Source organism: Ammospiza caudacuta, chromosome 7, assembly GCF_027887145.1.
Source record: "Ammospiza caudacuta isolate bAmmCau1 chromosome 7, bAmmCau1.pri, whole genome shotgun sequence".
Lineage (NCBI taxonomy): Eukaryota > Metazoa > Chordata > Aves > Passeriformes > Passerellidae > Ammospiza > Ammospiza caudacuta.
This window is the reverse complement of record NC_080599.1, coordinates 6,042,131-6,064,467: the sequence shown is the minus strand read 5'-3', so window position 1 is coordinate 6,064,467 and position 22,337 is coordinate 6,042,131. Positions and strand designations below refer to the sequence as shown.

Sequence of the window (22,337 nt, the reverse complement as noted above, 5' to 3'; positions counted from 1 at the left end):
CCAGTTTTGGAGCAGCCCTTGTTGCTAGTGGCTGAAGATGCTGGCGGCTGTGTGCCTGCTGTGACGTAGTGCTGTTCAGGCAATCCAGGGGTCCCCAGCCAATGGGTTCTGAAGTTGGACATTTAAGCTGGGATGCTGAGAGGGCCCGAGAATGTCTCTTGGGATCAGACAGGAGGCAGCATTCAATGATTCTCAGTGTAGGAGTCAGCCCCTTGTGCCAATGGTCAGTGCAGGCTGCCTGTGGTCAGCGGACAGAGTGGCCCAAAGACACAGTTGACAGCCTTGCAGGCGACCTGGGAGACATTGACCCCTGGAAGAGACCTGCCCTCTCCATGGACTAATTAGCTTCAGGCTGTGCTTCCAGCTGCTCAGAGCAGAGTTTGGAGAGGAGAATCCTTGGCAGCCCTACATTGTAAAGGGCCAGTGGGTCTGCCAGGGCTGGAAGGCATCCCTGAAGGGCCGCTCCCTAAAGGCTGCCATGGAGAGGAATCCATGAAACAGATCAGAGAAGAGACATGCTGTGGGCTTCTGAGCAGACCACTGCATGCCAGCTCCGGGCTGATTTCATTTGCCAGGGAAAGACAGGAAGAGGAAAGCAATGAGGCTCTGCAGCCTTGCTCTGATCTCTTTGGATCTTGGCAGCTCCATGGCTACCTTGTTGCCAGTGTCTTGCAGAAAAGCTGCAAACACAGAGCATGGAGGTGGCTGTGAGGGGCTAGATCCAAGCAGCCTTTGGGCTTTTCCCAGAGTTGCCTTTGAGAAGGGGACATGGGAAATGCCCCAGCTGGAGAGGCCTGGCAGTGGCTGACAGCACCTTGCCAAGGCCTTGGTCTGGCTGTGCGCTGCGCGGGGCATGTGTGCCAGCCATGCTTCTGACGAGCAATCCTTCCTTGTCCCAGCTCAACACAGGCTCTGCAATTCAACCTGGTGCCGCTGGAGCAGCGTGGCCTGCAGCAGCCAGCTCACCCCCTGCTGCTGGTGCTGCCTGCAGCAGTGCAGCCCAGCAGCCCGAGATGAGGGAGGAGCAGGGCCTGAAGACACTGAGTAAGTCGGGTGCATTTCTTGTCTGCCAGAGCAGTGTGTTTTGTGTGTATCTGGGTGTAGGCTGCGCCAGAAGCTGCCCCTCGGTCTCAGAGGAATTTAGGCCTCTCTGCAGAACCTGTTGTTGTGCTTTGAGGCAGTGCGGCAGCGCTCAGGGAGTCCCTGCTGCCTGTGAGGGCAGCTGGGCCTGGCTTGGCTCTGCCTGGGCTGCCTTCTGTGCCAAAGACAAAAGCAGAGATTGTTTCTGCTTGAGCAGAAGGCTGGCACCTAGCAAGTGACTAGGCCCCAGGGAGCTCTCTGGCCCCAGCTGTTTTCGGGCTCTCATTCTTACTCCTCCTCTGGCTCAGACACTTTGTGCCCCTCGCAGTGGACCTGCCAGTGATGGTGGCTGTGACTGCAGAGGCTGCAAAGGCCCTTGGTTACCTCTTAGGGCCCCCTTCTTATGGGCTCCTCATTTTGGCTTATGGCATGGGATGGTGTGCTTGAATGAAATCAAGGCCTTCTTGGAAAGGCCACCTGATGCAAGGTGGAGAAGATGGCCCTCCCACTTGCTGGTCTCAGCAGCTGGAAGCCAAGAGACCACAAAGGGCCCAGAGCTGCCAGCAGTGGAGCTGCCTTTGGGAGGCTCTGGGCAGCGGCGTCTCTGTGTGCGAGTGAGCGCCCTGCACTGCTTTTGTCTTTCAGGGAGCATTGTGAGTGTGGGCCAGCCAATGAGCAAATACATGGCATTTGAAGAACTGGGACGAAGGTAAGTGTGGCATCAGCTCCTTTTACAAAAGTGTGAGCCAGGTCTTTGGCTGGTGCAATATCAAGCGTCAAGTCAATCAAGCTCCAATCATGGTCAGGCTCTGGTTTGACCTTCTGTCGCCTGCCTGGACTGCTCGGTCGGAGCAATCCGAAGGCCTCATCAAAGACAAGTTGATGCTGGCATTGTTTTGCTTGCAGCAATGAGGAGCAGGAGCTGGGAAATGCCCTGGCCCTGCAGCTTTCTGGCCTGAAAGAGCACCTTGCCATTCAAGAAATGTCAGATTCTCAAGGACAGTCTTCTGACTCTAATTGTTCTCACTTTTTTGACACACACATGAATACACACCCACACAAGGAGGAGAGTTCCCCTTAGGTTTGGAAATGACCTGGCTGGGCGTGAGCCTTGGAGGTTTCCAGCAGCCCTTGGTCTTCATGCTGCACCTTAGTGTTCCCTTGGACAGGCTGCCCCGCACGGCAGAGGGCTCGCGGGCTGACGTGCTGTTGGCCGAAGAGATGCTGCAGCCAGGCATTTTCTAAGGAAGGCGTGCAGGCAGCCTGGGGAGATCTGCTGCCTAGGCTTGATTTCACTGCCAAGGGCTAAAGGGCTCTTTCAGCTGCTTTTGTCTTTCCAGGGGATTTGGAGCTATTTATAAAGCCCTTGACACCAGCAGCGGCCAACAGGTAAATTACCAACAGCCACATGCCATTTTGCAGCTCTGGAGCCCTTTCCCCGCTGCTGTGAGCTCTGCCTGGAGGTTTGGCTGGCAGCTCCATGTGTGCAGCAGAGGCTGTTCCTCTGAAGTACAGTCTAGGCTCAGGGGGCAGAATGCATTTGGGATGGCCTTTGGTGCTTCTGCTAAGCTCTGCTCTCTAGTGAGAAGGCACTTTGGCCCAGCCCGCTGCCTCACTGCACCAGCACTCGCTCCGTGCTCCTTGTGATCTTGAGCAGGGTGCGTCTTCTCAAGGGAACGGTGGTCAATGTCATTTCAGGTGGCAATCAAGATAATGTCACTTGAGGAGGGGATGTCTGAGGAGCTGGCTGCCAATGAAATCCTAGCCATGAGGGACAGCAGGAGTCCCAATATCATTGCCTACTTAGACAGATTGGCATATTCTCGTGTCAATGTAGCTTTAGCTAGTGCAAGCCCCAAGAGACAATGCCCTTTGGTCACTGGCAGAGAAGGGAGCTGGTGATGATTTCTCTGCTGGTCTCCAGAGCGTGGGAGGAGGTGGAGCTGGTGTTCAATAATCTTTTGTGGTACACGTAGCTTGGAGAGCAGTTGCAAAAACCTGGCTCAGGCCCTGGGGTGACTGAGGCTGTGCACTTTGCTGTCTCTCCATGCCGTGGTTTTCTTCTTTCAAGCTACCTGGTGGATGGGGAGCTCTGACTGGCCATGGAGTTCATGGACGGTGGCACGTTGTTTGATGTGCTTGGGGCAGTGTACCTGGAGGAAGGACAGATAGGCACTGCCTATCGGGAGGTGAGGGATCCCGCTTGTGCTTCCCCAAGCCTGCCCAGGATGCTGCTTGCCAGCTGGAGGTTAGGGAGAGCCGAGATTTCTTGCTCTCACCTTTCTTTTGCTGCTGCTGCTGCTGCTGCTCTCATGACACACAGGAGAAGAAAGAGCATGGGAAGTGAACTGCCTGCCGCTGTCCCCGCACTCCTCAGGCTCTGTTCTTGCACTCTTCCATCCTGTCTGTCCTGTGGCACTGGTGCTTGCTCACTTGCTTGGTTTCACTTGCTTCCTCTTCTCAGCTTTGCCTGGCAATGTTTTCCTGGAGCCTGTCTGTCTGTCCTACATTCCTTGCCACTGGAAGACAGCATGCAGGTGGCAGAATTTCAAGCTAAGGGAGAGGAGCTGGTGTTAGCTTCAAAGGATAGCATTGCAGCCCCAATGGCGATGGATTGTGGAACAGCTCTAAGGTGCTGCTTCCTCCTCTGCTGCCACTAGTCTTCCCCAAAAATTTTTGCCATGCTGCCTCCCAGCCAAAGGTGATGCGCTTCCTACTGAAGGCTGGTGGAACTTTTGGAAGCCCAGATGCCTTTGCTTGGAAATCAAGAACAAACTTCCAAGAGTTTTGAAGCAGCGAGCTCTTCTTGGTGACAGCATGTCGTGGGTTGACAGCCTTTATCCCAATATCGTGTGTTGTGTCTGGCAGCTGTGCCTTTTCTCTCTTCCCCCCCCCCCCCCGGCCGTCTTGCTGCGGCGGGGCAGGGAAGAGAGGGGGGAGTGTTTGACCAGGCCTTTTTGCTTTTGGCTTTTGCTGCTTGGCTTGGCTAGCCGCTTTGCTTGCTTGCTTTCTGCTTTTTGCGCTGTTTTTTTTCTTTTCTCTTGCTCCCTCTTTCTTACCCTCCCCTGAAGATACTGGACCGGCTCCTGAGACGTCCAGGACACCTGGAGCTTGCAACAGAAGCTTGACGCCCTCACAACACAGTCTGTTTTCTTTCTTTTCTTGTGTTGGGGAGTGTTCTTTTGTTACTTGTAAATAAATAGGTTTTGTTTTCCACTTTGCTCCTCCGAGAAATTCCTTCCCGAACCCGGTATTGGGGGAGGGGTGGTTGGAGGTTTGTTTTGTTTTGGGGGGCTCCCTTTTGGAGATTTCCCCTAATTTGTCCTAAACCAGGACACAGCACCATGATGCTGCGCCCTCGCTCACAGCTGCCTGAGAAAGTCGTCAATCCCATTGAGCTCTTTCCTTTCTGGTGGGATGAAATCAGACCGTGCACGTTAACTTTCCCTCCCTCCTTTTTCTCTCTCAGTGCCTGCAAGGACTGCATTTCTTTCATTCCCGCCAAGTCATACACAGACACATCAAAAGCAACAACGTCCTTGTGGGCATGGATAGATCTGTCAAGTTGGGTGGATATCCCTGCTGGGCTGCAGCATTTCCAGCACATGCCGTGCGCTTGCATTTTGGTGAGTGCCACTTGGGCAGAAGTGCCGCTAGGCCAGTGCATGAATGGTGAGGGTGTTTTGGAAGTGGCCGATGCTTTATTTGCCTGGCTCCAGGTGCGTGGCAGGAGAGCTCAGCTGCTTTTTCAGCTCCATTCAGCATGGCCTGGTCAGACTTGGAGTGGGCAATGGTTTTGGCCGCTTTGCCAGTGGTAGCTGGCTTTGACAGGCTCTGTTTTTGTCCTCAAAGTCCTCGGTGACTTTGGCCTCTGTGCTCAGCTCAGCCCTGAGCGCAGCAAGTGCAGCTCCAGCATCGGCACTCCCAGCTGGATGGCACCGGAGGTGGTGAGAGGAGAAGCCTGCAGCCCCAAAGTGGACATCTGGTCCCTGAGGATCATGGGGCTGGAAATGGTGGAAGGGGAAGCTCCTTACGAGGGGGAAGCCCGTCTCAGGGTAAGGTGCAGCTTAGCAAGAGGGCTCTGTGTGGAGAGAGCTGATGTGGCTAGCAAAGGAGCAGCCGCAGTGTCCTCTTGCATCCTTGTGCTGTAGGTTTATGAACTGATAGAAAGGAACGGGCCCCCAAAACTGCAGAAGCCCAGGCACCACTCAGCTCTCCTGTGTGACTTCCTCCGCTGCTGCCTGCAGGCAGACGAGGACAGGCGCTGGTCTGCCCAGGAACTCCTGCAGGTAAGAAAAAGCAAAGGGGCAAAAAGCTCTGTCAGCTGAGGACACCTGCATGAAGGGATGAGGAGGAGTGTGGGCCACGTGGCGCAGACAGCTCCCAGGACAGGAAGGCGCAGGGGGACACGCTGCCCTCGGTGCTCTCGGTGTGTCTTCCTGGTAGCCAGGGAATCCTGCTTGAGCCCGTGAGGGTGGGATCATGGAAAGTAAGAGTTTCTTTCTTTGTTCTTTTTCCTATGGGCAGCATCCCTTTGTGACCTCAGGCCATCCTGCCTCCAGCCTGGCTGCTCTGATCATTTCAGCCAAGCAAGTGCAGGAAGACTGGAGAGGAGACACCTGCACCTGAGGAGGGCCTGAGGAGGCCCTTATGCCCCACCAGCCGAGAGGAGGGAAAAGGGGATGTGTCATCTTTAGGCAGAGCTTCAGCCATCCCCCGAGTATTAAGAGGAGCTGTGCCATAGATAGGAAATGTGACAGTTTACATATTTGCTCAGTTTAGGTGTTAGATAGGTTAGGTTAAGTTAGGTGTGTGTTAGGTTCAGTTTAAAGCTCTGTTGTTTTTTCTTTCTCAAAAAGATGAGAGTTGAAAAAAATTAGGAAATATAGGGATCAAGTTTTAAGGACTGTGAAACGTAGATAGCTTAGATAAAAGAGGATTGTTTAGCTTAGAATAGAGTGTTGTAAATTTAGGAAAGCTTTTAAGTAGAAATGAAGGAATTGTCATAATAAGAATTAAGCTGTGAGAGGAAAAGCTGGGCTGCAGCCCGACTGGAGCTTGCAGGCGCTCCAAGCTGTCAGCCTGAACAGGCCACCTGCAGGACAGAAGGATGAAGATGGAGTAGTGAGGGGATACTTTGTTTCAGCCCGACTGCCAATAAAAGTCTAAAATATCCAGAGTATTGTAAGACTCCCTTCCTTGCCAGGCTGTAGCTAACGGGACAGTCCCTTTCAGAGGCCCAAAGAACATAGTGAGGTAAGCAGCTTTGCTTGCCTGAAGTGTGGAGTGCCCATGGGAAGCTGTGAGACTTGTGGGTAATGAATGCCAGGAGATGAGCTCACATTCAGGACAACACTAGGAGGCAGATGTGCAGTCCTTTCTGGGCCTCTTGTCTTGGAGATGTCAGGGTGATCAGCAGCAATCACCATTTTGTTCCCACCCTCCTCTCACTATGTCACCTATGGGATGGAACGGCATTCTCATAGCGGCATCTGGCCCTTCCTCCCTGCTTCTCTTTTCCCCCCTTTTCAGCCCAGAGCCCCAGGGACCATCTGGGCCAGCCTCATCCCCCACAGGTGTGTGCAACCACCAGGGCCTCCTCAGAGCCCCATTCCCACTCTGCTGCCTCCTTGGTCTTTTCCCACATCTGGGCCAGCCTGCTGTTGCCAGCTGTTGGGCACACACACACACACACACACACACACACACACAGAGCATACCACACCTGTCAGGGAGCAATTTGATGCAGGAGCCCCTGATAACCACGGCTCACCAGCCCGGCACTTTTCCCACCCAGCTGTGGCTCCATTTGGACTCCATCTGCTGGGATACCCACTGTGAGGGACTGCTCAGGGCCTGGATGCTCCTTGAATGGTGTCCACAGGCCTGATTTCCACACCTCCCCATTCCTCCTACCCCTAAGGCTGCCTCAGCCTTCTAAACACAATTGTTCTTACTCTAATGGCTTCCTGTGCTTTCCTTCATACTGTAAGCAGGAGTACACAGTTTTCATTGTCTTTATTCTAGAATTGATAAAAAGAAGTTGGAAATGCTGCTAGAGTTTTTCATTTAAAACTTGAAGCATCTGCAAAAAGTAGAGAAGCTTTCTGTGGAGCTTTTCAGTTAATTTGAAGTCTCCTACCTCTTCACTCAGTTTCAGCATATCTGTTGATTTTCCTTTGCTGTCATCTTTTAAGCTTCATCACTTGTCTATCGATCTGTAAAAAACCTATAAACCCAACGCAAATTTACTATCCTTTGTATTTTTCCTCTTCTGGAAAAGCTGAGACTACTGTGATCTTCTCCTGTGATCTAGACTTTGATTCCCATCTTGGCTCTGGCTAAGAGCAGAACAAATGGAATTTATTACCTGCTAGTAAGATCTGCTAGCAAAGGTCACAGTTAGAGTTAAGCATGGTGCTTCTCTCCCTTTGTTAAATACACATCTTTGTGTCTAGGCCTGGTAGTTTCCAGGAGCACCTGGAAGCTACTGCCAAGGACAAAAGTCTCACTCTTGCTGGTTTGGACACGGATTTTTTGGTAGGATTTTGATCTACATCTACAGTGACCTACAGGAACTGGATCTTTGACACAAAATGCCTTTAGCAACATTTCAAAGCATAGTGGGCAATGAAGTCCAGATACTAATGAGTTGTGGTTTGTTTGAACCCTGTGTAACATCTGGTACAATATCCCAAAACATGTAATTTTTGAGTGTTTCAGGCATTTAAAATTTAGGCTTATTCTTGTCAACACTTTTCTTTCCTCCCTTCAGAAATCTGCATGCCCAGGTACTAATTTCTTTCTCAGTTTGTAGACAAGTTACCTGTCAGACAGTACTTGTTTCTTGACCCAGAGATGGGGCAACTGTCACCATTAGGCTGGACGTGACATACACATGTGATCAGGGTCCAAGAAGAAAAAAGATTTTTTTATTCTGCATGTTCTCCAGCTTACACATGCTTAACCAAGCATGATCTTAAGTCCGCCGCTGGCCTTGGCTTGCAGGTGGCCATCAAGGGAGTGTCCCGGGAGCGCATCTTGGAGTGGGCATGGCTGGTGAGTGAGCGGGGCCAGCGGGGCGTGCCGGGCGGGGCTGAGGTGAGGCCCGGCAGGGCGACAGCCAGAACGCTGCGAGGGCAGCGAGCGTGGAGTGAGCAGGGGCCGCGCAGCGCCCCGGGCCGGGCCATGGCGAGCCGTGGCGGGGCCGGGCAGGGGCTGCCCGAGGTGCGGCGCAGCATCGTTGCCATCGCTGACGGCATCATTGTCCCCCCGCAGCGCAAGGGCGCCCTTGTGCCCCTGGAGCCAGCGCTGCTGTGGAAGGTGTCGTGGCCTGGCTTCTGCAGCATCATGCGGCTCCTGGACTGGTTCGAGGTGCCTGAGGGCTTTGCGCTGCTCATGGAGCATCCGCAGCACTGTCAGCACCTCTGGTACTTCCTGCATAAGCGGCGGTTCCTGACGGAGCCCGTGGCACGGGGGCTGTTCCGCCAGGTGCTGGAGGCCGTGTGGCGCTGCAGCAGCTGCGGTGTCCTGCTCCACCACATCAAGGCCGAGAACACCCTTGTCAACCTGGCCACGGGTGAGGCGAAACTCCTCGACTTTGGCTGCAGCACGATCCTCCAGGACACGTTCTACACCCAGATGTCAGGTGAGCCCAAAGCCGGGGCCCAGCAGGGCAGCAAAGTTCCCCCCTTGACTGGCAGAGGAGGAAGAGGGAGGGAAGAAAGGAGGGAGAGAAGGAGGGGGAATCCTTTTTCAGCCAGCTTCAGACAAGTTGTTTTTTTGGCAGGGCAGGGGCTGGCTGTTGTGGAACGGGAGCTGGCTGGGAGGGAGGGAGAAGCATGGGCCTGATGAGCTGCGCCCGTGTCCCATAGGAACACCGGAGTACAGCCCACCAGAGTGGATCCTCTTTGGCTGCTACCATGGCCGGCCAGCCACCATCTGGTCCCTGGGCATCCTGCTCTATGAGCTGGTCTGCGAGCACCTTCCTTTCCACACCAACGAGTACATGGTCCGGGGCCAGTTCTTCTTCCCGCCACGGGTGTCTCAAGGTGGGGATGTGCCTTCAAGGCATGAGGGGAAGAACGGGATTGGGAGGGGCAGCTGGCACATAAGCGTCCTGCTCTTGCAGCTGGTGAGGAGGTGGATCTCCTGGGCTTAGCTGAAGGATGTGGCACCTATGCCTCTCTGCTGGTGTCATCCGCAAGAGAGGATCAATAGAAAGCTTTTGGGTGCAGCTCTGAGCACTCCTGGTGTGGCCTGGGCACTGTGGAATGTGGGAGAGCATGGACAGGAGCCTTGTCCCGCTGAGCGGCAGTTTCTGGTTTCTCTCCGCAGAGTGCCAGCACCTCATCAGGTGGTGTTGATGCATGGACCCCACAGACAGGCCATCACTGGAAGACCTTTTTGAGCATTCTTGGCTGCAGGAGCCCTGCCTGGCCCAGGAGACAGCAGAGATGCATCCCTGTGCACAGTAGGATCCAGGAGCCAGCAAGTAGCACCAGCACGCGTCTCGTGGCACTGGAAGAAAACCCCGGAGCATTTCCCTGCGACCGCAGTGCTGAGGAAAGAGTGCAGCCGAGGAGATGCTTCAGCTGGTCCCCGTGAGCTGTGAAGGGAGCGGATCCATGCTGCCCATCCCATTGGAGAAGTGGTGACAGTGCGGTGATGGTGCCACGGACTGGGACAGGGGAAACATCCCCCTGCAGCTCAATGGCATTGTGATGTCCCCACAAGCCGAGGCACAGCTGGCGTGTTCTTCTGGAGCACGACATGGAGCTGGGAACACCATCCTGGAGCTGGCCGCTGGCAGGGCAGGGCTGATTTGCTTTGGCTGTGGCCCCTGCATGGAAGACACGTTCTGCGCCCCGATGGAATCAAGATGAGTCCTCAGCCGGCGCAGGGGTGGGGGGATGTTGGTGCTTTCAGGCACGGCAGGGCTCGGCCTGGCCATGCACTGGAGGTTCCCCACTCAGCAGCGCTGGGGAATATTAATTGTTCTGCCGGCCGCCGAGCTGCTTTTTGGCGGGACAGGGGACAGGTGCTGTGGAAGGGGAGCCGGCTCCTGGTCTTGCTGACAGCTTCTACCAGCCAGCCTGGCACGGGCTGAGGCAGGGGCAACCAGCCTGACAAAAGCATCCATCTATGTGCATGGGGGACAGCAGAGGGGGATGAGTTCCAAAGCTGTGCCCCAGCTGGTCTGAAAGCCCTTGAGGAAGGGCTGCATTTATGGGCAGGAAAGGTGGGGATTTTCCCCACCCATGGACAGGTTTAATTCTCACATGGAGTGGTCAGACCCTCCACAGGCTTGTGAAACAGTGACAGGCTTTGTGCTTTTTCTTGTTCCCAGGTCTAGTTTTGAATTGACTTTCATGCTTTTGTTCTTTGTTTTTCCCAGGAGGATTACACCTGGTGCCCGGACCGGATGGGGAAGCGCCTGCAGCATCCGTGGAGCGCGTCCAGTGCCAGTGCTACCCCAGGGGCCATGGTCTGCGGGGACAGCCCCTTCTAGAAGGACAAGGACCTGGTGCATGATCGGCTCCTCTCCTGGCAGCAGCTCTCCAGAGGTGGGCACCCGGCTCCACAGCTTGGCTGGCAGAAGGGCTCCAGGCAGGTGGCAGCGGGCACATGGGTATCCCGCTCCTGCAGCTGCTGAGGAGGTTGCTGTGCTGTGATTAAGCAGAGGAGGTGGAACGTGGCCTGCCCCGCTGCCCTTCTCTAAAAACAGAGAATGGGTTGGGAGGTTTGGGCTCTGAGCACAGCCAGCAGCCTGGCCCGGGCACAGCCATGGCGGGACAGGGGGACAGGAGCCTGCTGCGACTGACCATGGGTCTCTGGTTTCTCTCCGCAGGCTGCCAGCACCTCATGCCATGGGAATGGCCCCACTTGGCCTGCCAGGCTGGGAGGGCTGGAGGGCGGCTGGCGTTCATTTGCTGTCAAAAATAAATTGGGTTGTTTTGTCATTGTCATCATCGGAGCGCTTCTTTCATCCTTTTCCAAGCTTTTGGCCTTCTGTGATAAATGGATGTGGTTCATGCTAAGAAAATTGTAATTATATCAATGTTTTTGGAAAATAATTGGAAATGTAAATGTGATTAATATTATGAAGCAAATGGGTTTCTTTGTAGATGATACATGTGGGAAAAAGTATACAGGAGATTGGAATTGGCCTTGATGAACAAAAGTTAGGAAGACTCCCAAGTCAGAATTGGCATCAAGACAAAGTTAAGACAACTCCCAGGACAGGATCGGCTGTGACATGAATAAAGTTGGGACAATTCCAGACAGGGAGTCTAAAATAGTGCTCTTATCTATAAAATAATAAGGCTTACTTGGAACACAGTGCTCACTTACATAACACAGGACTTGGGGCACGTGCACAACCTGCCAGGTTATTCAGAGGACAGCGAGGAAGACTGCTGGCCTTCCTCCAAGAAGAGCACCAAAGAGCCATAAGCCCCCTTAGCCACTGCGGAAGCATGCGCTGTGTGTGCTGTGGTGATGTAGATTTCAAGAATCGGAAATAGGAGGAGATTTACAGGAAAATATTGATGAATATGTATTAGCACACAGTATATAAGTTGTGTTGGGATCCTTTTGCCTTTTGCATGTGAGGCAGGGTGGGAAGCCCTCTCCATACCCCGATCGATGGGTTTTGCTTATGCTTTATCTGAACCACTGCCAAATTTCTTTTTGTAACTACTGGATGCTATTCGATAGTATTATTTTATCTCAATTAAAACTGCTGCTAAATTGTAAGTTTGTGGTTTATTAGACATATGGGATCACATATATAAGATCAGGAATATGACTTAATAGTTTACAAAACCAAAATGAATATTATTCAGCTAAATTAACAAGGAATAGAAAAGCATTTGAGACTTAATCACAAAGGATAAACTAACAGAAATGATGATACTTGATTAAATGAATACGTTTTTACTTAATGAGTTAATAGCTCAGTCTCCTCTGGCTTTTGATCTCCCCCCCGGAAGGGGTGCAGTTCTTTGATCTCCTCTCCATGGGGGGCACAGTCCTTAGGGTTTGGTCTAGGCTTTGGCATGGGGTGTTGTGTTTTGGATGATGATGACTGCCAAAAACCCCCATAAAATCTCCCCCAGAACCCCCAAATTCACTCAAACCCCCTCAAACTTCCTCCCAACCACCACAGGAAAAATTTTGGGTGGATTTTGTGAGGGGGTTTGGGTACCTCATGCATGCCGAAGTGGGCGTAGGATTCAAACCCACTAAAAATTCCCCCCTAATATTCCCCTAAAATCCCTCCAAATCTCCCCCAAACCCCCAGAGGATGGATTTGGAGGAAATTTTGGGTTAATTTTTGGTAATTTTGGGTAAATTCTGGGTGGATTTTGGGTGGTTTTGGTACCTCCCGGACACCAAATTTGGCGTAGGCTTCAAACGCAGACAAAATATCCCTCAAATCTCCTCAAAACCCTCCAAATTCTCCCCCAAAATGTGGGGGTTCCCAGGAGGGGGCACCGCTGATCCAGGGCATCGAGGCGCTGCCTGCAATCATCCATTACCGCCCCCAACGAGCTTCCAGGGCTGTACCCTCCATGAGCTGCAGCAGACGTGTCAGGAAAGTTGAAAAGAGCCCGTAAAATGGTCCTTGTTGCAGGCAGATCAGCCACTTGTAGCTCTTCAAAACTCCCTCCCATGAAAAACAAAAGAACTTAAACCATTCCTAAATGTGAAAAACACGTTCACTCTCCTGTGAAAATGTAAAAAGTTTAATAAAGGACAATGGGAGACCAGGACCATGGAGCAAAGGTTATCACTGCCGGGTGCATCTTGGCACCTGGGATCCCCCTGAAATACCTTTCCCCTTACATCAGCCTGTTGCATATTCATAGACCCTCATGCACAGCAAACTTTACCCCCAAACTAGTTTACATGCTTCAAGAACGGTTTAGCATGGCTCTTCCTTGGATCTGCCTTTTTAGGGCATGCAGATTCCTTGGTTGTGGTTTTAGTCCATTCTTATCACCTCCAGTTTTTGGGCCTTGGTCCACTCTGCCTTCAGACGGGGAGTGCTGATAGTTGGCAGATCTGTACAGGCGTCCACATCCTGTGTGCATTGGATGTTATCCCATCCAAGCAGGCAGTTTAACACAAGCAGCTATTTCACTAAGCTTAATTAATGACAGAAAACAAAACTATATCTTTACAACACAGTTACTTTAACATCACACATATAAAATCTAATTTAATATCTGTGAAAAGCCAATATTATAATTCATATCCATAAAAATAAACCTCTCGCTGAATGATGGTAGATGTCGGTCCCATGGCCCAGTCCCAGTACTGGGAATTTTGCTTCCCTTACTGGAAATTCCCCTCCTCGTAAGCTTTCTACCCCCATGTTTTTAAGGTCACTATCGTTATACACATATATTATAATATTGGCTTTTCAAAGATATTAAAATGTATTTTATATCTGTGTGTTAAAGTAACTGTTATTGTCTTGGTTTGAAAAGACAGGTGACAGCTAAGGAAGGCAGGTTCCTCCCCTGGAATGGAAAATGTAAACTCCCTCCCTCTGAATTGTTGTAATTTTGAAATTAAGGGGCTCTCAAGCAAAGATATGGGAATAGGAATAACAGGTTTTATAAGGAAAAATTAAAAATACAAATGCTGTAGTACAAACAAACAAAACCACTGACAGAGTCAGAACAGTACCTGACACCCTGTGGGTCAGGCTGTTGGCAGCAGTCCCAGTGAATGGTGGCTGCAGCCCTCATGCAGTGCCAGGGGTGGTTCTGTTGGGGCAGGGATCCTGGAGAAGGGTGGAGTTTTCCTCTGAAGGTCCAGGGTGCTGCAGATGGGCCTGGTCTTCCTCTGGGAATCCAGTGGAGAAGACAGCTGCTCCTCTGGGAATGCAGTGGGAAAAGGCTGATCCTCTGGGAATCCAGTGTGAAAAGGCTGCTGTGGAATTCCAAACCTCAGATTCTATCCAGGTAGGAATGCTTGGCTCCTCCTCCTGGACAGAACATCACCCAATGGCAGGATGTCATTTTATCACCCATGCAGGGACACTCAATGTCCCATTAACAGCAGATAATTAATAATTAATGGCCAGTCCATTATCAGAAGATATCTCCTGGAGGGAGGATTGGTTGTGGAAGAGATAAACTGCCCAATGAACAGAAGATAACTGCTCTACCTCTGACAGATGGCAAACAGAACACACACTGATCTTGCAATCCAGGACCTGTCCTCACTGGCTGCCCCCATTCTCCAGAGTTCATGGTATCCAGGGAGGCTGCAGCTGCTGATGCCAGAAACAAACAAGTTGAGTCTTGGTTTCAGAAAGCTCCAGAATCCATTTCTGAACCCCGACAGACAGGACAAAGGCAGAGCCATGGGGTTTTTATAGGGTATCCCAGGGCTGGAGTTGGGGTTTGGGTCAAGGGAGGAGTTCTTAGCAACACAAGAAGGGTGAAATCAAATTCCTGCCTCTTAGACACAGAGCCACTCCACACAGAATGTATCCCAAGTCCTAAATTCCCCCTCAAACTCCTGATTAATGGAGGGACTTTGGACATCTTTGATCAATTTCATTCATTTAACACTGTTTGGCTGCTTTTAAGAAATGAAGATGAAGCAGAAGAAAATTCAGGCCAAATGGAAAGGAGAAGCAGCCAGGTATGTTCCCACCATGGATCACAGGGAATATGAGTGACCAGGGCTGTGCCCAAAGTGCCTCCTCCAGTGGGGGATGCAGCTGGAGCAGCGCACAAATCTCTTCCTGCACTCGGGGCACTCGCAGGGCTTCTCTTACTGGTGGCTCCGCTGGTGCTTGTTCAAGTGAGAGCACTGTAAGAAGCTCTTCCCACACTCCTCACACTCGTAGGGCCTCTCCCCAGTGTGAATGCACCGGTGGGTGACGAGGGTGGAGTTGTGCTTGAATCCCTTCCTGCAGTCGGGGCATTGGAAGGGCCTCTCCTCTCTGTGAATGTGATAGTGCTGGAGGAGACAGGAGCTGGTCTTAAACTTCTTCCTGCATTTATCACACTTGTAGGGCCTCTCCCCAGTGTGGATCTTTTGGTGGCAGATCAGGTGGGAATGCTGCCTGAAGCTCTTTCCACATTTCCCACACCTGTGCGACCATTTTCCAGTGTGGATGTTCCAGTGCTGAATCAGGTTGGCGCTGTGTCTGAACCTCTTCCCACACTCCCCACACTCGTAGGGCCGTTCCCCAGTGTGGGTCCTCTGGTGCCTGATGAGGGTTGAGCTCCGACTGAAGCTCTTCCCACATTCCTCACACTCGTGGGGCCTCTCCCCAGTATGGATTTGTCGGTGCATGACAAGATGGCCGCTCTGCCTGAAGCCCTGCCCACAGTCGAGGCAGCGGAAGGGCCTCTCCTCTGTGTGCGTGCGCTGGTGCTGGAGGAGATCAGAGCTGGACTTAAATCTCTTCTTGCATTGATCACACTCGTAGGGCCTCTCCCCAGTGTGGGTCCTCTGGTGCCTGATCAGGGTGGAGCGCCGGCTGAAGCTCTTCCCACACTCCTCACACTCGTAGGGCCTCTCCCCAGTGTGGACCACCTGGTGCCTCATCAGGTGGGATCTCAAACTGAAGCGCTTCACACATTGCCCACACTCATAGGGCCTCTCCCCGGTGTGGATTACCTGGTGCCGGATCACGCTGGAGCTCCGGCTGAAGCTCTTCCCACATTCCTCACACTTATGGGGCCTCTCCCCGGTGTGGATTTGTTGGTGCATGACAAGATGGGACTTGTGCCTGAATCCCTTCCCACAGTCGGGGCAGCGGAAGCGCATCTCCTCTGTGTGCGTGCGCTGGTGCTGGAGGAGATCAGAGCTGGTCTTAAATCTTTTCCTGCATTGATCACACTTGTAGGGCCTCTCCACAGTGTGGGTCCTCTGGTGCTTCATCAGGTCAGAGCTCCTCCGGAACCTCTTCCCACACTCCACACGTTTCTGGGGTTTCTCCCCATCATGGAGCTGCTCATGGAACACCAGCTCCGAGCTCTGGCTCCATCTCTGGCTGCCTTCCCGGCCCAGGCTGGCTCTTTCCCCCTCAGATCCCCGCCAGCTGCGTTTGCAGCCCCTCCTCGTGCGGCATCTCCAGGGCTTTTCCTCCCCGTTGGATTCCTGCACTGTGGAGCCGCTCAAAACGGCCTCTTCCACCAGGTTCTGCCGTGGGCATTTGTCCTCCCTGCTCTCCATGCCCAGCTCCTGCTCTGGGGGAGGAAGGACAAGGACAGGGATTTGCCTCCATGCCACAGGCAAGGGCAAGGAGATCCCCCAGGGCTGTGCTGCAGCCGGGGGCCATGCTGGGCTGGGAGATGGAGCAGCACAGAGGGGAAAGGGGCACTGACTTCCTCCTGACCTGTCTCCGTGTCCTGGGGCATCTTCCTCTTCCTCACAGCCTCCCAGGGGTTGGGAATGGGAAATCCTGGTTTGGGGAAAACAAGGGATGAGCACATTGAGTTTGAAGGTCCCTCTGCCCAAGTCCATCTCTAGGAGTCACTGGCAATCTGGGTGGCATAAAAACCTCCCAAACACCAAGATTCAGCCCTGGAAAAGCCTCCCAGGAGTTCCCTGTCCCTGGTCCTTCCTCTTTGGTGTTTGGCGGTTCCCCCTGTCCCAGCTGCTGGGGTCACGCTTGGATTGGGGGCCCCCATTCTCCTCGGTGCCTGCCCTCCCAAGGCTGCTGACAGTCCCAGCAATGCAAAAAGCTCCCCTTTTTTCTCTCTCCCCATTTTGGGATGCTGGGGCTGTTTGGGCTCCCGGGCTTCCTTCTCCCCTCATTCTCTGCTCTGGGCTGCAGCGGCTCCAAGGAGTCCCACCTGCCCCTCTCCAGGCTCTTGAGGCTCCCGCCAATGGCGGCGCTCCCCCCTCTCTGGGCTCCCCACTTTGGGCTCCTGGGGCACACAGGGCTCTGCTCCTCCAGGCTGCCTCTGCCGGCAGCCGCCACCAGCACCCCCCGATGTCCCCCCCGAGGGACCTTTTCCACTCAGCCTTGGACTGCTTCATTCTCCAAACATCCCCCCAAAAAACCCAACCCAGGGACCCCCCGGGATATCTGGGCTGAGCTCCCCGCCCCCACTCACCTGCACGATGGTGAGGGGGGGGCAATGATCCCACAGGTGGGGGCTGCGAATTCAGGGAAGGAATGACCGCGTGGTTTTCTCCTTTCCTTGATGCTCCTTTGTCCCTCCTCTTCCTCCCTCTCCTCTTCCATCCCTCCTCCCCCTAACCCCGCCTCCTCCTCCCCCTCCATCCCTGCCCTTCCCTCCCTCCTCCTCCTCCCCCAGCAGCAGCCACACCCTCGGTGCCCCGTTCCCGCAGCCCTGGCAGCCCGCGGCAGGAGCGGGGACAGGTCGGGATGGGCAGCGTGGGGCTCTCGGCTGCTCCCAGCCACTGGGGGTGGGGGGAACCTGGCCCGGGCCAAAGGAGAGGCAAACTGGGCAAACTGGGGGCTGCACATCCCAACTGGGCCTTGCTGGGGACCCTGCCTGGCCACTGCCAGCCCTTGGGGCTCCTCTCGGCACATCCGCCAGGGGGGAACGCACACAGGGCTGGGGGATCCCAGCAGTGGCAGCACTGGGACTGGTTTCTACTGGGAGTGACTGGGAATCACTGTGAGCATGCTGAGGGACACTGGGATATACTGGGAGCGTCTGTTAACCACACTCGGGTGACTGGAACGACATTGGGAACAGGTGGGACCATGCTGGGGAGAACTGGGACACCATGCTGGGGGTACCTGGGAGTGAGTGGGAATGACTGGGGGTACACTGGGGACAACTGGGCATGACTGGGACCATGCTGGCAGGGACTGGGATCATCTATGGAGTACCTGGCACTATACTGGGACAACCGGGATCACACTGGGAGGAACAGGGAGTGACTGGAACCTTGCTGGGGGCTACTGGGATCCTACTGGGATCACAGTAGGAGGAGCTGGCCAATGCTGGGAGTGACTGGCATCATACTGGATCATACTGGCAGCAACTGGGACTGTACTGAGGATGACTGGGAGTGGCTGTGAGCAACTGGCATCAGGCTGGAAGCAACTCAGGGCATCTGGGAATGACTGGGAACATGTTGGGAGCAACTGGGATACACTGGGAGAGACTGAAACCACAAAGGGGGTAAATGGCAGCAACTGGAGCCACACTGGATGATCATGGGAGCAACTGTGCCCATGCTGGGATCCTACTGGGATCCTATGGGAAATGGCTAGGATCATACTGGGAGTGACTGGGAAGGTGCTGGTTCTGACTAGAACCATACTGGAAGTGACTGGGAGCAACTGGGCCCACACTGGGAGTGCCAGGGAGTCACTCTGAGCATGACTGCAATAATGCTGGGAGTATCTGGGACTGACTGGCGTCATACTGGGGGTGACTGGAACCATACTGGGAGTGACTGGGAGTGGCTGTGAGCAACTGGGATCATGCTGAAAGCAACTGGGGGGAACTGGGAGTGACTGGGAGCATGCTGGGGCTGACTGGGATATACTGGGGGACACTGGGAATCACTGGGATCATACTAGAGGCTCCTGGGGTAATCCTGGCATTGACAGGGAGCAACTGGGATCATACTGGGGGCCACTGGCATAATACTGGGAGTGACTGGGATCATCCAAGAAGCAAGTGGAACCATACTGGGAGTGACTACTGCTCCTGCTGGGGTCATCCTGGGAGCCACTGGGAACACACTTTGTTCAACTGCCAGATCATGGGATCATCCTGGAGGCAACTGGGAGGAACTGGAAAAGACTGGGATCATTCTGATCTAACTAGAACTGTACCAGGCCAACTGGGATATGCTGAGACTGTCTGTGACCATACTGGGGGGACTGGAAGCACACAGGGAACAGCTGGGACCATGCTGGGGGCAACTGGGAGTGAGTTGGACCTCGGTGAGCGGGACTGGGACTATTCTAGGGACAACTGGGACCATGCTGCAAGGAACTGGGAACAACTGGAACTACTCTGGCAGCAACTGGGATCATACTGGTTTGACAGTGGGAGCAGTTGGATCCATGCTGGGTGAGACTGGGATCACACTGAGGGTGACTGGAGTCATACAGGGATTGACTGAGAATGGCTGTGAGCAACTGGAATCATGCTGAAAGCAACTGAGGGGAACTGAGAGGGACTGGAAGCATGCTGGGGAGGACTGGGATATACTGGGAGAGACTGGGAATCACTGGGATTATATTGGAGGCTCCTAGGGTCATACTGGCATTGACAGGGAGCAGCTGGGATCACACTGGGGGCCACTGGCATCAGACTGGGAGTGAGTGGAGTTACACTGCAAGTGACCGGGATCATACTGGGGGTAACTGGGATCATACTGGGACTGACAGGGATCATACTGGGAGTAGCTACAATCAGACTGGGATTGTAGGGGGTGTGACTGGTCCCCGTCTGGGGGGTGCTGGGAGCTGCCAGGTGCATGCTGGGAGCCGACTGCGCAGCCACTGGGAGGAACTGGGAGCAGCTGGGAATGGCAGGATGCAGCTGCAGCAGCTCCCCGGTGGCCCCGTGCCAGTGCCGCTCGTGGTGCCGGCTCTGGCTGTGCCGAGATCCCGCTGGAAGGGGATCCCAGCCAGAGACCCCATGGACACCAACTGGGAGAACCCCAGGCCAGGCTACGACAGCGCCACGGGCAGGGAACGCAGGGACAGAACTGGGGGGACACCGAGACTGGGAGGCTGGGGGGCACAGGGGAACCAAAGGGGGAACCAAAGGGAGAGCTGGGAGAGCAGGGAACAGGGTTTGGGGGTTCCAGGACTGAGAAAAGCAGAGGCTGCAGTGGGTAGAGGGGGCACAGGCTGGGCTAAGGGGGTTCCTGCATGCAGGAAAGGGAGCTCCAAGGGTCCCTGGTGTCCCCATTCCCAGCAAAAGGTGGGAAAACCCGGGATGGCCGGGAATAAGGGTCCCAGGTGTCGTCGGTGTTAAGGAAAGAAGGGGCTGGGGGCTGGGAAAGGCAAGAATTGGGGTCCAGGGGGTCTCTGCGGGAAGGAAAAGGGGGCTCTAGGGGCTGGGAGAGGCGAGATGGCCGAGAAGGGGGTGCAGGGTGGATCCCATGCCCGGGAGTGGGGGTGTGGGGGTTGTTGGTGTCAGATAAGGGGGTGCACGGTGGATCCCCTGACCGGGAATGGGGGTGCGGGGGTTGTTGGTGCCGGATCAGGGGGTGCAGGATGGATCCCCTGCCCGGGAATGGGGATGCGGGGGGATCCCGGTGCCCAGGAATGGGGTTTCAGGAACCGCCGATGCTCCGGGATGGGCGATCAGAGCGTCCCGGTGCTGGGGATCCCCCTCAGCTCTCGCCGCCCCCCGGGCCCCAGGAGCGCCCCCAGCCCCAGCGCTGGAGCTATCGTGTTGCTCCTCCTCACTCCCAGTGTGATCCCAGTATGGTCCCAGTAGAACTCAGTCACCCGAGAGCTGCTCCCAGGATGATCCCAGTACAGCCCAGTCACTCCCACTGATGCCATCCCCCCCACCCCTCGCTCCGTTCCGACCTGACCCAGCTCCATCCCCGCTCCTCCCGCCGGCTGCGAGGGCTCCGGGACCGGACGAGGAGAAGGAGGGAGGAAGAGGCGGAGCGGCAGCAGGAAGCGGCGGGAGCAGAGCACAGCCGGAATCGTGCGGCTCCAGCGCTGCCTTAACTCTGGAACCCAAGAGCATCGCCCCCCATCCCGCAGGTGCCCGGGGAGGTTCCCCCCTGTCCCAGCTGCTGGGGATCACGCTTGGACTGGGGGTCCCCCGTCTACTCGGTGCCCGCCCTGCCCAGGCTGCTGGGAGACTCGGCGATCCAAAAAGTTCCCCGTTTTCCATCTCCCCATTTCGGGATGCCGGGGCTGTTTGGGCTCCCTTCTTCCCTCATTCTCTGCTCTGGGCTGCAGCGGCTCCAAGGAGTCCCCCCTGCCCCTCTCCAGGCTCTTGAGGCTCCCGCCAATGGCGGTGCTCCCCCCTCTCTGGGCTCCCCACTTTGGGCTCCTGGGGGACACAGGGCTCTGCTCCTCCAGGCTGCCTCTGCCGGCAGCCGCCACCAGCACCCCCCCGATGTCCCCCCAAGGGGCCTTTTCCGCTCAGCCTTGGACTGCTTCATTCTCCAAACATCCTCCCAAAAAACCCAACCCAGGGACCCCCCGGGATATCTGGGCTGAGCTCCCCCCCCCTCCCCCAATCGCCGCTCACCTGCACTTTGTGGGGGGCGATGATCCCACCGGTGGGGGCTGAGAATTCAAGGAAGGCACGACTGAGTGCTTCTTTCTCCTTTCCTTGATGCTCCTTTGTCCCTCCTCTTCCTCCCTCTCCTCTTCCATCCCTCCTCCCCCTAACCCCGCCTCCTCCTCCCCCTCCATCCCTGCCCTTCCCTACCTCCTCCTCCTCCCCCAGCAGCAGCCACACCCTCGGTGCCCCATTCCCGCAGCCCTGGCAGCCCGTGGCAGGAGCGGGGACAGGTCGGGATAGGCAGCGCGGGGCTCTCGGCTGCTCCCAGCCTCTGCGGGCGGGGGGAACCCGGCCCGGGCCAAAGGAGAGGCAAACTGGGCAAACTGGGGGCTGCACATCCCAACTGGGCCTTGCTGGGGACCCTGCCTGGCCACTGCCAGCCCTTGGGGCTCCTCTCGGCACATCCGCCAGGGGGGAACGCACACAGGGCTGGGGGATCCCAGCAGTGGCAGCACTTCCAGGGACTGGGCTGCACTGGGATCCTACTGGGAGTGACTGGGACTGTACTGGCTTTGTACTGACATCATACTAGGATCGTACTGGGATTGTACTGGGTTTGTGTTGATATTATACTGGGAACATACTGGGAGTGGCTGGGATTGTACTGTGTTTGTACTGACATCATACTTGGATCGTACTGCCATTGCAGGCCAGCGTGTGATCGCACTGATGGACACTGGGATCATACTGGGAGTGAGCAGGAGCCTGCGGGGAGCAATTGAGACCATGTTAGCGGCAAATGGGATACACTGGGAGGGACTGGGATTATACTGAGGATGACTGGGAGTAGCTGTGAGCAAGTGAGGACATGATAGGAGCAACTGGGAGGTAGTGGGAGTGACTGGCTGCATGCTGCAGGTGATCGGAAACTGCTGAACTTCAACTGGGATCATGCTGGAGGTGACTGGGATCATACTGTAGTGAGTGCCACTACACTGAGGCTGACTGGGAGTGCTTGTAAACAAATGAGATCATACTGGATGGAAGTGGAAAGATGCTGGAGGGAACTGGGGTCCACTG

At 54.8% G+C, this 22,337-nt stretch overlaps 2 pseudogenes; one reads left to right on the top strand and one right to left on the bottom strand.

The window, feature by feature from the left end:
* The window catches only part of LOC131559605 (zinc finger protein 11-like), a 912,004-nt pseudogene that overhangs the window by 672,579 nt on the left and 217,088 nt on the right, over positions 1 to 22,337 (top strand).
* Positions 1 to 22,337, bottom strand: part of LOC131560133 (zinc finger protein 850-like) — a 216,258-nt pseudogene that overhangs the window by 89,661 nt on the left and 104,260 nt on the right.